At 45.6% G+C, this 14,463-nt stretch overlaps 1 protein-coding gene across 2 annotated transcripts in view; it reads right to left on the bottom strand.

The window, feature by feature from the left end:
• The window catches only part of Rnf144a (ring finger protein 144A), a 127,026-nt gene that overhangs the window by 78,971 nt on the left and 33,592 nt on the right, over positions 1 to 14,463 (bottom strand). The window contains exon 1 of one of the 2 annotated variants that reach the window (XM_005366488.3): positions 4,150 to 4,170. The exons of the other annotated variant lie outside the window; for it this stretch is intronic. The gene's annotated coding sequence lies outside the window, so the exon portion shown is untranslated. Of the gene's footprint in view, positions 1 to 4,149; positions 4,171 to 14,463 lie in introns of those variants that run through there. 2 annotated transcript variants of the gene reach the window in all.

Here is a 14,463-nt window from a genome sequence, read left to right as displayed (position 1 = left end):
CTGTGCCCTTCGTCTGTGTGTTTCCCCGTTGGAGAAGCGTGGGTTTTTTCCCCTTTGCTTGTTTTTCTAATCAGACCCTGCAGGTTGTGACAAGAAGAGCTGCTAGTCCCGGCATTTCAGCTAAATTAAGCCGCTGTGTCCTCCGGAGGAGGTTTGTGGCCAGACTGTTTTCTGCCAGGCTTCCTCAGTCTGATTTCCTCAGAGTGAGCGTTACCGCCCTGTGCCTGGTGTTTGGGTGCTCGGTGGGTGTGCAAACCCCATAGAGCCCACCTGTGTCACCTCTGTTCAGTCCAGCAGGATGCTGCCTCAAGTTCTGCCACCAGCTTCCTGTGGCCCTGGTCTGAGGGTTCCTGTCTAACTTGTCCTTGTCCTGGCAGTGGCCATGGTATCTATCAGAGGGTGGAGAGCATCCAGGCTCAGCCGACTTCAGACTCCTTTATCAAACTGGGTCTCCACAGCCTGTGCTGATCTTGATCTGCGGGGTACTGTTCTGTGGTGCGGACCCGTGGCCCTCAGACTTCCATAACGCGCTCCTGCTTTTCCTCACGGCGCACTCAGCTCAGCCTCTGGTGTCAGGTTCCAAGGGTGCAGACTGCTCCCCGGTTTTCTGTCCCCTCAAACTCTCGGGGTGATCAGTGCCCAAAGTCCTTGAACACAGTGTGTGTGTGTGTGTGTGTGTGTGTGTGTGTGTGTGAGAGAGAGAGAGAGAGAGAGAGAGAGAGGGGGGGGGGCAGTGACCCTTCTACCTCCCAGTTCTTCTAAACCTTGGTTTTCCCCTTCAGTTAGCACAGGAGTCCATGGGGCCAGGGAGACAGTTCAGTGGCAGAAGGCGTAGCATGTGTGCAACCGTGGGTTCAGTTCCCCAGCACACTGGATACACTCAGGTCTAGCAGTAGGCTGCTCTAAACCCCGAATTCAGGAGGCTTAGGCTGAAGGAAGGGTCAGAAGTTCAGAGTCATTCTTAACTACACAGTGAGTTCAAGGCCAGGTCTCAAAGGAAAAAAAAAACCACATTCTGCATGCTGGTCTTCACTTTCTCCATTGCACTCGTGGCCTGCGGGATGTCCCTGGTTAAGGTTGCCCCACGAACAAAGAAGGTTCCCTTCAAAGTGCCAGCAACGAACCTCTGCTAGGCTGATTTAGAAACTGAGACTGTAAAACCAATTCTGAGGGGATCTGGAGACCTCTGAGGGTTTGGCTCGGTTGCATAGGTTCCGTTGCAAAAGTATGGATAGTCTCCTGAGGCTTCTCCAGCGGGGTGGGGGGCAGGGGAGAAGAGGTTTTAAAACTGTCTCTGAGCAAAAAAAGCAAAGTAGAGCTTACTTTTCCTCCTATGTTTCCATTGACTTTTCCCGTGGTTCCATGACCAAAGAACACTATGAAATAGAAACTTAAGAATAGAAAACTATTTCTCAAGAACGTGAAGACTGAAAGGGTCCCAAGGAGCCAAGGATAAGAGAGACATCAATACAGAGAACAATGATTTCCATGAGGTCAGAGCAGGTTCATGCAGTCCCCGGACACCAGACAGTCCTACCCACATGCCAGTTATGCGAACCTATAGGACTTATGAGCTTTGCCTGCTTTGTTGTCAGAGTAAGTCACGATTCTTGGTTTCCTAACTCTCTTACAAGTACAAAGAGAAGCCATGTTCACCTTCCATGTCCATCTCATCCCCTGCTTCCTTTCCCCGTTTCCTACTTCCTGACTAACCACAGAGATCATGCTAGAGAGCAGATTAAAAAGTCTACGTCTTCCCACGATCAGACCTCCTTGGAGTTTCAGATCTGCGGAGAAGTTTCTGAGGTGCCGTATGGCCTGCCTCGGTCCTTATGGAGGGAATAAACGCCCTGATTTGTCAGCAAGATGCCCTCTGCTTCGAGGGTAGTAAGAGGGTCAAGGGTCAGACAGAAACACTCTAGGCAGTGACCTAGAGTGCACCACAGGCACAGGAACATGGGGAGCTACTGCTTGGTGGAATGCAGTTCCTGGGCTATGCCCAGGGGCCTCCCAAATGGCTGCTCTTAACCTCCTCTACACAACCATCACTCGTGGCAGATGAGTCACCAAACCCAGGTCCTGATTTAGCCTCTCCTCCCATCCCTCCCTTCCAGGTTGCTGAGGAAACCCCTGCCCTGCAGTGTTAGCAAGTGCCTTTCAGACAGCAGGCACCTTCAGGGGTAAATCCCGCATTGAATCAGCCCAGGAAAAGCAGGCAGAGCAAGAGAAAGCAAGTGGCGTTAGATGAGTCCAGGCAGACCTGAGCTTAAGCTAGACCAGTACAGATCAGCGAGGAGGCTCCCGTCAGGTGATGGAGACCCCTACCATTAAGAGAAGCACCCTCTGTCGTGAGAACGAGTCCAGAAACTGTGTATCCGATGCCCAATAACTCCATGGGGAAAATGAAAAGAGGGGCACTCCGGGTGGACAGCTGTCTATGGTGCTGGGAGGCAATAGGGTCACCGCACTGACTCTATCCTGCAAGCCTGCCCGCAGCGAGTCTACTGACCGCAAGCCAGGGTGCCGTAAGAAGGCGAAAGAGTCCTGGAATGCCCACAGGGAGAACAACTCACATCTACTTCAGCTCGAGCTCCTGAGACGTCCACCTAGATAACCAGAGGACAATCAGGCCATTGAGGATGCTCTAGGAAATTGATCATGGTCACATGGACCTTCCCAGCATTAAGGCATACCAAAAAAAAAAAAAAAAGTGAAGTTCCATGAGTGCTGTAGGAATTCCTTCAGCCAACAGCCTTTAAGATACCCGCCCACTTGGGCGTGGCCTCTCATACTATAAATGCTGATGTAAAAGTGTGCGTGCTCTCTCTTGGTCTTCTGGCTCCTGGCTTCGATTCCTGTTCCCCATCCGTGTAGAGGCCTGTGATCTGTGTGTCTACCCCTGAATAAATAATTCTTTATTGTACTCAATTCTGAGCTAGTGTGGGATTATTTTATAACTTCCATCTTCATCTGGTGACCAACATGAATCCCAGCTCCACACCTACAGGATAGACCAAAACAGGCACAGAAGGTCCATGACCCAGAAAGTCTCCCGCCCCCGCCCACCTGGCTTGATTTCACCTACTAAGTGGCTTTTTTGCCAAACCCTGCCACAGCTACAGCAGAGCTACTGTGTAACAACTTGGCAGTTCTCCAGGCTCACACAGGCTTCCCCAGCATGCCGCTTTCAATGCTGTGCAGTGTGACTTGCACAGTTTCCGGTTTGTGCTCCTGCTCACAAACTCTGGGCTCCTTGCTCCAAGTACAGAATTGACTTAATTGCTCTAAATTTGTCAAGCAAAGTATATTTGTGACTATTTAACCAGGTACCAATCAATGCATGAAACCAAAGCAGCGTGAACAGTCCCATGTACCACTGGTCATGTGTCTCCCTGCCACATGGCTGCAACTGCGACACCTGCTGGTCAATAAAGATTACTACACCTACAACAGTTTACTGAAATCTAACAGTGGTAAGATAAATTTGAAAGTTGTACGATGGCAGACAATATATTACCATTCACGTATTTGATAACCTTTTTGCTTTTACTAGTGATGGTATTCTGCAAGGCTTCTGTGATTTTCCTTATACATCCATTTATTTGATTTTGGGAATTAGTTTTGTTTTTCATATTGTATCATTAAGAAAATGGTTTGAAAACGGAGCCAAAAATGAGGCACTTTTAGAAATGATACAGCTAGTTGAAAAATTAACACTATTGAAAGGATAATATTAATTAGTACTATTAAAGGAAAATATTAATTTGACAGACAAAATCCAATCAATGTTGAAGAGGGATGAGACATTATCTGAAAGAATTTGTGCTGTTGAATTTAACAATCAGAATCTATTGAAAAGTTATGATAGGTTAATAGTAATAGCTAAGGTTGCCTCCAGGAAGGCAATATGCACGCCATCAAAACTGTGTCCAGTGGTGAAACGTGATCTTTATTGGACAAATTTCATACCTTGGAATCATCAATGGAAGCATTAGAATGGATCACTGGACAGGAGATTCAGACTATACAACAGGCGGTGGTAAAAAGATTTGAAAAGACTGAGTTATTATTGCAACTGTGAGCACAGAGAAAAGGTCCAAGGGCAGGAGTTAGCCTCGTTACTGCATGCCAGGGTGCAGGATGACTTACCCAGAGTTTTAGTTGCCAATCTGGGAATATCCTCTGAGAAGCCATCTGGCACAAAATACGCTAAGGTAGTCAAAGAATATACATGGCAGCCTATAGGTATGAGCGATCTAGAAGAAATTAAGCAAAGAGTGCTGAAGGCCTCAGAATTTCATAAGAAGCATCATGTCAACAGCAAGGCTTAAAGGAAAAGTTCTCTATTACAAGCTAAAGAGACTATAAGGAGATGGCCTACTGGCTTTTTCTATAACCAAAACACTGCTACCTACAGGAAGAAACCCAAAAGGTACTCTAAGGAATGAAATCTAGCAGATGGATGTGTTCCACTTCACATAATTTTGAAAATTAAACTATGTACACCACACCATTGACACTTTTCTATATTTTCGATAGGCAACTGCCTTGAGTTCAGAAAAGGCTAATTCAGTAATCACGCATTTATTAGAAGTTATGGCCATCATGGGTATACCTGCACAAATAAAGACAGATAATGGTCCAGCATATGTATCTAAAAAAATGAAACAGTTTTTTTGCTTATTATAATATAAAGCATATTAAAGGTATACCAAACAATCCTACAGGTCAGACAGTTATAGAAAGGTCAAATTGAACTATAATGGGTATGTTAAACAAACAGAATGGGATAAAAAAATACCCTCAGAAATAGATTGTATAATGCTTTATTAATCTTGAATTTTCTTAACGCTACTGAAAAAGGAACAACACCAGCAGAGAGACATTGGATAACAGAAAAAAACTTCTGCATTAAATCAGCCAGTGTATCTCATTTGACCTCACAGTGGAAACCAGGAGATGCGCTGTGCTGGGAAAGGTGTTTTGCTCTTGTTTACACAGGAGAAGAAAAGTTATGGGTACCATCAAAATTAATAAAGATTCGGTTTGTAAAACAGGAACATCTTGAGAAAGCGAAATGACAGTTCATCCACAGAGGTGACAACCGTACAGGTGGTAAGGAAACCATATAGGGTTGGGACAGGGTTCTGCCCTTGTCTTTACAGGAAAACACTCATCTTCAAAAAGTCAAGAGACCCTGGGCTTTGGTTGCCTAGAGAGGACAAGATAGCAATCCAGAAAGGATCACCAAGCAAAGAGGAATAGGACTTATGAGGACAGATCATCTGCAGGGTAATATTTCATATGTACAGTCTCTGTACATATATATATATAAATATTAATACATGCTAGAAATATAAACTCATTTAAGAATCAATGCTGGATTTGGAGTTGGACAATGGCTATCTTTCTCTAAATCCGAGCATGTTGTTAAGAGAAAAATTCAGTTTCTGTCTCATGTCAGGAGCCATCTGGTATGGGACAGAAAGAAGAAAAAAATTTAGGAAAAAAATTACTTTTCTTCATACTTATTTTGTCTATGTCATAACTTTTGTTGAATATATGGCTATATGAATAATGTTTAAGTTTTCCACAATGAACAATGGATTTTCCTGCAATGGATCTTCAAAGTTTACAGGAAGAAGATGGGACCCCACAACCATGACTCCACCTGGTTGATATGACGTCATGGATGCTGATAGCACTAATATAAGACCAGTTTTGGGTACCAGCGGGTCAAGATGGTTCCAAATTGGTTAGCTGAAATGGTGCACCTTCTTAGAATGTACTGGCCAGAACTCCAAATAGGAACCTCAGAAAAACCCTACTGAATACTCAGACTATTTGCAATTATACCAGACAGTAATCTTGAAACTTAACCATCATTTTACTTTCACAGGATCCAATAGAAAGAACATCACCCCATGACAGCTGGAAGTAATTCTAGAAGATGATATCCCCTCTCCCAACAAAGTTTGTCCTCAGAGTTAGGGACATCAATTACGGGTTGATTATAACTGGTACAGGGTTGGGGTAGAAATTATGTAGGCTCAGGGATCTCTTTTTTTAAAAAATAAAGGGGGGGAATTGGATGGAATAATAGGTAGATTAGTGTGAGCTTACTCACACTAATAATAATAGTGAGTAATAGAGTGAATACTTATGAGCTATTATTTATAGGCAATTTACATTGGTATAGATTCTTGTATACTGATACAAATTCAAATTATATTGAATACGGTCCTATCTCTGTTTATAATATTTGTACACCTAGGCAAAGTTACTTTGTCATATTGTTTGTATGCATGCTTCTACCTCTGCTTAAGACATTTTGTATATTAATGCAGTTTTGGAATATATTTATCATATTGCACTATACATTTCTACCTCTAATCAAGATACTTATACACTGTTGACATTTTTGAGGTCATTGTCCTCATTTGCTGCACAGTTGCTTAAAGAATTTCTAATATTCTAATATAAAGTCTTAGTCTTTAAGTTATATAGGTATTAAGTATTATAGGTCTATAGTTACCCATGTTTGTCATACTTATAGTTAGACAAATCAGGTTCTTTAGATACATTGAGACTGTATTCCACATAGATAGGTAATCCTCAACCACTTCAAAGGACTGTAGAACATGGCATTTAAATAACTTAGGGTTCTGTTGACATGAGACATGATTGCTCCTGGCAGCACCGATCTATTCCTGACAGAATGTTGCGCACCAAGGACTTGGACTTGTTTCTTCTTGGCAAAACTGCACTTTTGGGCAAGGAACTGACAACCACTGACAAAATGCACGGTGTCCAGACAGGACAAGCAGGATACAAGAAAAAAGACTGTCAAATCTTTCCAAGACCGGGTAAGATGGTTTTGAAAAATTTTCTGCCTCTGAAAATGGTCTGTCAGTTATTTGAGGCCTTAGCCAAAGTTGGTTGCTCCAACATTGCAAATGAGACTTTGGGTGATTGCCCAAGTAGCCAGTTGTCTCTGCAATTTACTGCACATTTTAGAAGCTGCTTGATTGCACTTCCTGCCTACTTAAGTAATATTATCTCCCTTCTCAGGCCTTTGATGGGGTTGAAGATTGGATAGTTATTTTCTTCTTATGATTTATCCAAGCCCTTTCTAATGCAAGACTTAGACTCCTTAGAAAAGAATGATTATTGAAACATTTAGCATATGTTCCTTGCTTAATATTGTTTATGCTGGTAATTCTAATTTTTATGCTTGATATCTACTCTTATTGTATGTAATTCTGTATTGGATTTGAAACTCCCTTATTTAAACAAAATGGGGAGGTGCTATAGGAACTCTTTCAGCCTTTAAGATACCAGCCACTTGGCCGTGGCCTTTTATACTATAAATGCTGATGTAAAGTGTACGTGCGCATGTAATCTCTCTCTGTCTCCTGGCTTCTGGCTTTGGTTCTGGTTTCCCGTTCGTGCAGAGAACTGTGATCTGTGAATCTACCCCTAAATAAATAACCCTTTATTATACTCCATTCTGAGTGAGTGTGGGATTATTTTGCAGCTTCCATCTTCACATGAGCTTACCACCATGATACAGAAATGCTCCCCCGTGCAAGAAACACGAGATGGAAGCCACAGCCCAGGGTCAAGAATTCCCTAGGGGAAGGTGCTAAATCAAGAATATCTGTGGGTTGCAAGAGTGATTTGAAAACGATAAATGCTGATAGGCCTAGAGATCTCTATGCCCAGATCTGGATCTTCCCTTTGAGTACACTGTTCTATTGGATCTATGACATCGTCTTTTGCTCACCCAGACTGAGTGAGCACCAAGGAACAGAGACAGTGAGACCATGAGAAAGGCCTGTTCTGGCTTGTGGCATCCTGTCCCTGTCTGTTTTAGTAGTCAGCTGGATTAGATAGAACTTGACATTCTGCTTTCAGCACCGTCGTCCGTCCCCCCCACCCCCTGCCCTGCAGCGTTTGCCAAGGGACAACAGCCCAGCCCAGTGGTGTTGAAAGAGCCTCCTCAGGCCAACCAGTGTGGTGATCAAGTCCTAGCGTTGAGACCATGTGTACTCACTGCAGCATGGCTAGAGAAGACAGCTTATGCTTGCATCTGTCACCTTCTGAGCAACGGTGACAGAAGCCCTTCGGCAAACCCATGTGTATCCCTGGAATCTCATCCTGACGCTCCCATCCAAGTCCGGATACATCCAACTTTAGAAGCCTCAGTTGTAGGCCCAGAAGAAAAGCTGAGAATCTGACAGGGAGCTGGTGAAAACAGACAGATTGGGACTGGCGGTGGGAGGGGAGTGCGTGGTGTGGCTTGCAGAACTTACAAGACAATCCACCGTTCTAAGATTGGAAGGGGGGTGGGAGGGAGCGAAGACATTGCCTTTTCTTAAAATAGGAGCATTTGTAAAGAGGTGGCCCTCGGGGTGTGCCTCCAGGTGTTCTCCCAGATGTCAGGGGACATTGAGAACTGGTGCATCACTAAGTCCAAATGCTCCGAGAGATTGCTGTACCAGTCAAACACCATTAAGATACAAAGTTGCTGACAAATGGGATCCCAACAGACAAGGCAGGGTGCTCAGCCCCCATGCCATCACCCTGTGTGGCAGGGTTCTTTGGTCCCAGCTCCACCAGTACCAATGGGACATCTGCTGAGCCTCTTGCCCAGGAACCATCTTGTTCATGATACTATTCCAAACAGCCACACTCACACTTCCCCCAGATACCTGCGCAAAGAGAGGGGGGGTCTATCTTGGAGAGAGCACAGTCCCGTGAACTATAGGGTGGACTGAGGTCTATGGAGGAAACTCGAGATGTGTTGCTGACCTAGAGAAACAGAGGTTGCTCCTCAGGAGTTACTTCGTGGGCCCAGTGTAGTTCATAGAGCCCTGAGAGCCGTTGATGGGTGACGTGGGAGGGTCTTCTGTTTTGTGTTGATTTCATTGGTTAATAAAGAAACTGCCTTGGCCTTTGATAGGCCAGCCATTGGGTGGGTGGAGTAGACAGAACAGGATGCTGGGTAGAAGGAAGTGAGGTCAGACGCAATGGAGCCAGCCGCCAGGTCAGACATGGGTAAGACACCACCTCGTGGTGCTACACAGATTATTAGAAATGGGTTAAGCAAGATATGAGAGTTAGGCAAGAAGAGGCTAGATATAATGGGCCAGGCAGTGTTTATATGATTACAGTTTGTGTGTTGTTATTTAAGGTGTAAAGCTAGTTGTGCAGGAGCCGGGGGGGGGGGGGACAAAAAGCAGGCCTGCTGGCCCCATCGCTACAGATGGGCATACGCAACCACTAGTGTCTCTAGATGTCTGACATTTAAGAAGAGGCCTGTGGAGCCAGTAGGAGGGCTGTTGAGTGAGAAAAGAACTAACTCCACAATGTTGTCCCTCTCTCTCTTTCTCTCTCTCTCTCTCTCTCTCTCTCTCTCTCTCACACACACACACACACACACACAGAGAGAAAGAAAACAAGAACACCACCATCAACGACAAGTAATTTTTTATGTGTATACTGTTCTACCTGTATGAGCCACCACGTGGGTGCTGAGAACTGAAGTCAGGTCACCCGCCAGAGCGGAAAGTGCTCCTAACTAAACACTGAAAAATTGCTCTGCCCCCAAAACTGATCTTTCGAAAGAAAGAGGCAGCTGAGCGGATTCACAGGCAAACGCTGAGACTCTCTCAGGGTGAGGGACAACTGGACAGCATCTTGTGCTCTCCCTGTGGTGTGTTGACTGCTGACTTTCTGCACGGCTATCAGATCGTGCATGAGGGAGCCCTCTAAGCCGGTATGCCTTTAGAAGCATGGATGGTTGTTCTCACCTGGAAGCCAAGCAGCCTTGCAGATACCACTGTAACAGATGGAACATCGACCCAAGGACTCTATGAAACAGGGAATCTGGGTCTAAGAGATTCTCAGACTTGAGACTCCACCTGCCAATCACACTCCCAAGCGAGCATGTGACCCCAGGGTACCCCAATGTTTTCACTGTGAGGAAGTAGCTGCTTTACAGGGGATGTATGCTATGACCCCTCAGACTGAAACACAAAAGCACACCCATGAACACACGGGGTCAATGAGGCTGATAGCGGCAAGGCCTCCCAGGGGAAGCCTCTGACTCCTGAGCCCCCTTCGTCAATTCTCTTCCGTGGAATAGTCCCAGCACTGGATATCAGGAACCCCGAGACTGGGGAGTACCCTCAGGAGTTTATCAGGAACGATCTCTTTTCAGGGCACCTCATCTCTGGTAAAAGTAGAAACCAGGAAAGAATTTGCCAGTAAGTGTCCAGGACTCCTCCGTGGTCAGACACAGTCCCCTATGAATCAGACAATCCCTTAAATGTGGTCTGTGCTATTCTGGAATCCCCCAATAAGCACTCAAAAGGTTAAAAAGGATCGCCTTATTTTGAGAGGCCCCCAGAGGACCTTTGGCCATGGCAGATTTTTATAGCCCCGTTCGGGGTCAGGAGATGTACGGATTTTGCGTTCCCCGTGAATTTAACCAGTATTTAAGTGTTCCGATTATAGCTGGAAACACACGTCTCTTTCCAGTGTGTGGTTGGAGAGGTGGATGGGGAAACAGCTTTGGAAATTTACAGCCTAGAAATAGCATGCGGTCTGTCTGCTTGGAAAGAACCAACTCCCTGGGACAAACAGGGAGAAGCCCAGCATGGACCAGCAAATGAAGGGCAGCCCAGAGAGAAGCGATATTTGTCCCCATGTCCATCCCAGGACACGAGGCAAGCTTCCCAAGTCTAGGACACACAAGAGGCCAGCACAAACTCTGAGCTGGGAGCGTGGTGACTGGGCCAGGCTGCAATAAGCGTGAGCCATTTGAGCAAATGTCCTGACAGGAGGATGACTTAAAAGAAGTGACAAGGGGTTAATAGCAGGGCCTTCTCTTCCAGAGGATGGGAGTTCAATTCCTAGCACCCACATGGTGGCTCACAACCATCTGTCACTCCAGTCCCAAGGAATCTGGTACCCTCTTTTGACCTTTGTGGGCAGCAGGCATGCACACAAGGCACATACATACACACGGCTCACACAGGAATAGACAAATTTTTCAAAAATAAATAAATCTTTGGGGGAAAGGGAAAGTGGGAAGGGGAAAGTAAGAAAGGTCATTTCCTAAATGCCTTTCATGAAGCCGCTGTGCCTGGCTTTAAAAAGGCAGCCCTGGGAAGTTTCTGGTATCTGGGTCCTCTGCTGAGATAGGATCAAGAGTAAATCAAGGTCCTGGGGGATCTGTAGGTTTTCTGACTTTGTCTTGAGAGCATCAGCTCCCACGACATGGTGAGCACAGGCCACAGGGGTTTGTTGCAAATCTGGGCCTGGGCTAAATGCTGTCTGAACTTAGTTTTAAGGTATGGGATTCCTGAAGATAACCTGTGAGAAAGGATCGCTGCACTGCCATGTCCAAAATCGAGTCTAAAAACTGAACGATCTCTCCCAGTTCCTCTAAGCTGAGCTTTCTGTGGCCCCACATCTAGACACACATTAACACGCAGTAAGACCTGCAAAAGGAAGGGACCCGGCTCTGTCACACGGACACCTGGCGAATGTGCCTGACAGTGAGACCTTTATGCAGGCCACAATTTCAAGTCACTGAAGAAAAAAAAAAAAGGAACAAAGAAGTTTTTACACTTATCCAAATCACTAGTCAGTGTTCTGGAGGAAGGTGAAGGTCTCAGGTCCCTTTACAGAGATGCGAGAGAAGAGGCAACAGGAACCCGTGACATGAATCCAGAACTAAGCTAGATCACCGCCCATCTCCACACATGTGTGCTTACGTGTGTGAAGGCATGGGGAGGGCATTTGAACACCAAGGGCCATCATCGTCTCCATCTTATTGCTCAAGGCAGGGTCTCTCGCCGTAGCCAGAGCTTGCCAGTTCAGCTAGACTGGCTTTCTAGCAAGCCCCATAGACTCACCCATCTCTGTCCCTCCAAGCCCAGGATGTCAAGGTATGCCGTCACAATAAGCTTTTGTTTAACATAGGTTTGAGGGCATCAAACTCAGAACTGCATGGGTAGCCTCATAAGGACTAAGTCATCTCCCTGCCCAGAAAACTATCAGTCTTACAATCACTATGTTCTCTCTTCATGTGTTTATGACAGAAGCCCTGCTCTTACACAGGAGTAAGATATGAACTGCCCACTTAGCTCAAACTGATCAAAAATGTCTCTTCTACCTTAGCTATCAGTCATTCTTTCTTCAATGACCCTGGACACAGCGGCTCCCACCATCTAGCGTGCTCTTCACAATGAAGTCAGCTTGGAGCCATGGGGATTCTTGGACAGCAACCAAGACAAAGCTGAGACCCCCATCTTCCCTTTGATGCTCTAAAGACAAAACATACAGAGTTGAGGTGAACTTCACATGACGTAATACAGACCTAGAGAGCTGGCTCAGAGGCCAGGAAAACTTGCTGACCTTGAGGACCAGAGCTGGGCTCCCAGCACCCACAGGCTGCTCACAACAGTGTCTTCCCACGATGGCTCACTAGGCCTCATTTACAACTGCGCCCAGTTCAACTGTCAAGAGCACGTAATTGGCCTGACATCAAAGGAACCCTCTGAGGAAATGGGGTAAACTGATTAGCTGAGAGTTAAGAAAACCGCTTTTCTCCTCGATCAGATAAAAGCAGTTAGAGAAAGGAAAATGCACCGGCCAAACTTTCTCATGAGTAAAGGAAGAAAAATTTAAAACAAAATATGAGCACATAGAATCCAGATGTGTGTAAGACCTATGTACTTAAACATGTTTCTCCAAAGGCAGTGAGAGGATTTGACATCGCAATAAACAACGTGTCACATAACACAGGAAAAAAAAATTGGTGGGAAATGGGCCCAACCCCACCACACTGAGGAAAACCTCAACATGCATCTGTGATAAAAAACAGAAGACAGAGCTCTGAAAAACAAAGCAAGGAGCGGTGGGGGAGGGGCTTCCTTAGCCTACTACACTGAAGGCAGAGAAGACCCTGACAGCAAGTAGTCTTACTTAGAATCAGGCACGAGGAAAGAACACCTTCCATGGCTTTCGTTCCTCCCCGAACTTCGTGTGGAGTTCCTCTGCTACAGACAGAAGGATGAGGTGGAGGAGACTAGTTTTCATTATTCGGAACTGGATTTTATATGAAGGGGAACCTTCAGACAGATTGTAAAGAACACTACAACACTAAAGATTTCGTAAAGTGACTACATGTCTGATTAGCCAAAAAGGCAATGGATGGCTAGGCAAACTCTGACGGCTGCCATTGCCCACGACACAGGGTTGGGAACAAACTACAAGAGAGTGGTGTGTCTTAGTCAGGGCCTCCACGGCTCTGAGAAAACACCACGATCAAAAGCAACTTGAGGAGGAAAGAGTTTATTTCCGTTTCTGATTCTCAGATCACACTCCATCACCCAGGGAAGTCAGAACAAGAGCTCAAGCAGGGCGGGGATCTGGAGGCAGAAGCTGATGCAGAGGCCAGGGAGGAGTCTACTTACTGGCTGGCTCCCTACAGCTTGCTCAGCCTGCTCTCTTATAGAACCCAGGACCACCAGTCCAGGGATGGCCCCACCTACAGTGAGCTGGGCCCTCATAGATCATTCATCAAACAAGAAAATGCACCACAGGCTAGCACAAACGGCAACCGGGTGGGGACATTTTCTCAACTGAGGTTCGCTCTTCTCCAACGTCTCTGGCCTGTGTCAGGTTGACATAAAACTAGATATCACAGATGGGTAAGGCTCATCTATAAGACTGAGGCAAACAAAGCTGTTTAAAAAAAAAACAAAAAACCATATGATAGAGACCTAAGTGCCCATAAAAAGGTTCAATGGAGAAAAATGGTCTATATTGTCTTGTTGGCCTGTAGAATTAATGCAAACCAGTCTATTTCTAATAGGTTTTGTTAGATTTGGTTTTATGTCATTGATACTGTGTAGGCTCTGCTCTGCCTCCCTTTCTCTTGCTGTGGTAAAACACTATGACCAAAACAACTTAGGGTAGGAAAAGGCTTATTGCATCTTACACTCCTAGGTCACAGCCCACCATCTAGGGAAGTCAAGGCAGGACTCAAGGCAGGACACATGAAGAAGAACCATTTGCTGGCTCACTTGCTAGCTGCTCTGGAGCTCATGGTCAGTGAGCTTTCTAGTGCAGTCTAGGTTACCTCCCTAGGGATGGTGCTACCCACAGTGGACTGGGCCCACCCACATTAATTAACAATCCATACTATAGCTCTCATAGACATATCCACGATCAATCTTATCTAGATAATTCCTCAATCAAATGCTTCCCTCTCAGTTGATTCTAGACTGTCAGGTTGACAATCAAACCAGTCCAGGTCAATTAAATTATGATGCTTTACAAATTAACCCTATGCCGGGCGGTGGTGGCGCACGCCTTTAATCCCAGCACTTGGGAGGCAGAGGCAGGCAGATCTCTGTGAGTTCGAGACCAGCCTGGTCTACAAGA

The sequence above is a fragment of the Microtus ochrogaster genome, unplaced genomic scaffold, assembly GCF_000317375.1.
Source record: "Microtus ochrogaster isolate Prairie Vole_2 unplaced genomic scaffold, MicOch1.0 UNK10, whole genome shotgun sequence".
In the NCBI taxonomy this organism is placed as follows: Eukaryota; Metazoa; Chordata; class Mammalia; order Rodentia; family Cricetidae; genus Microtus; species Microtus ochrogaster.
This window is presented reverse-complemented; position numbering and strand designations above follow the sequence as displayed.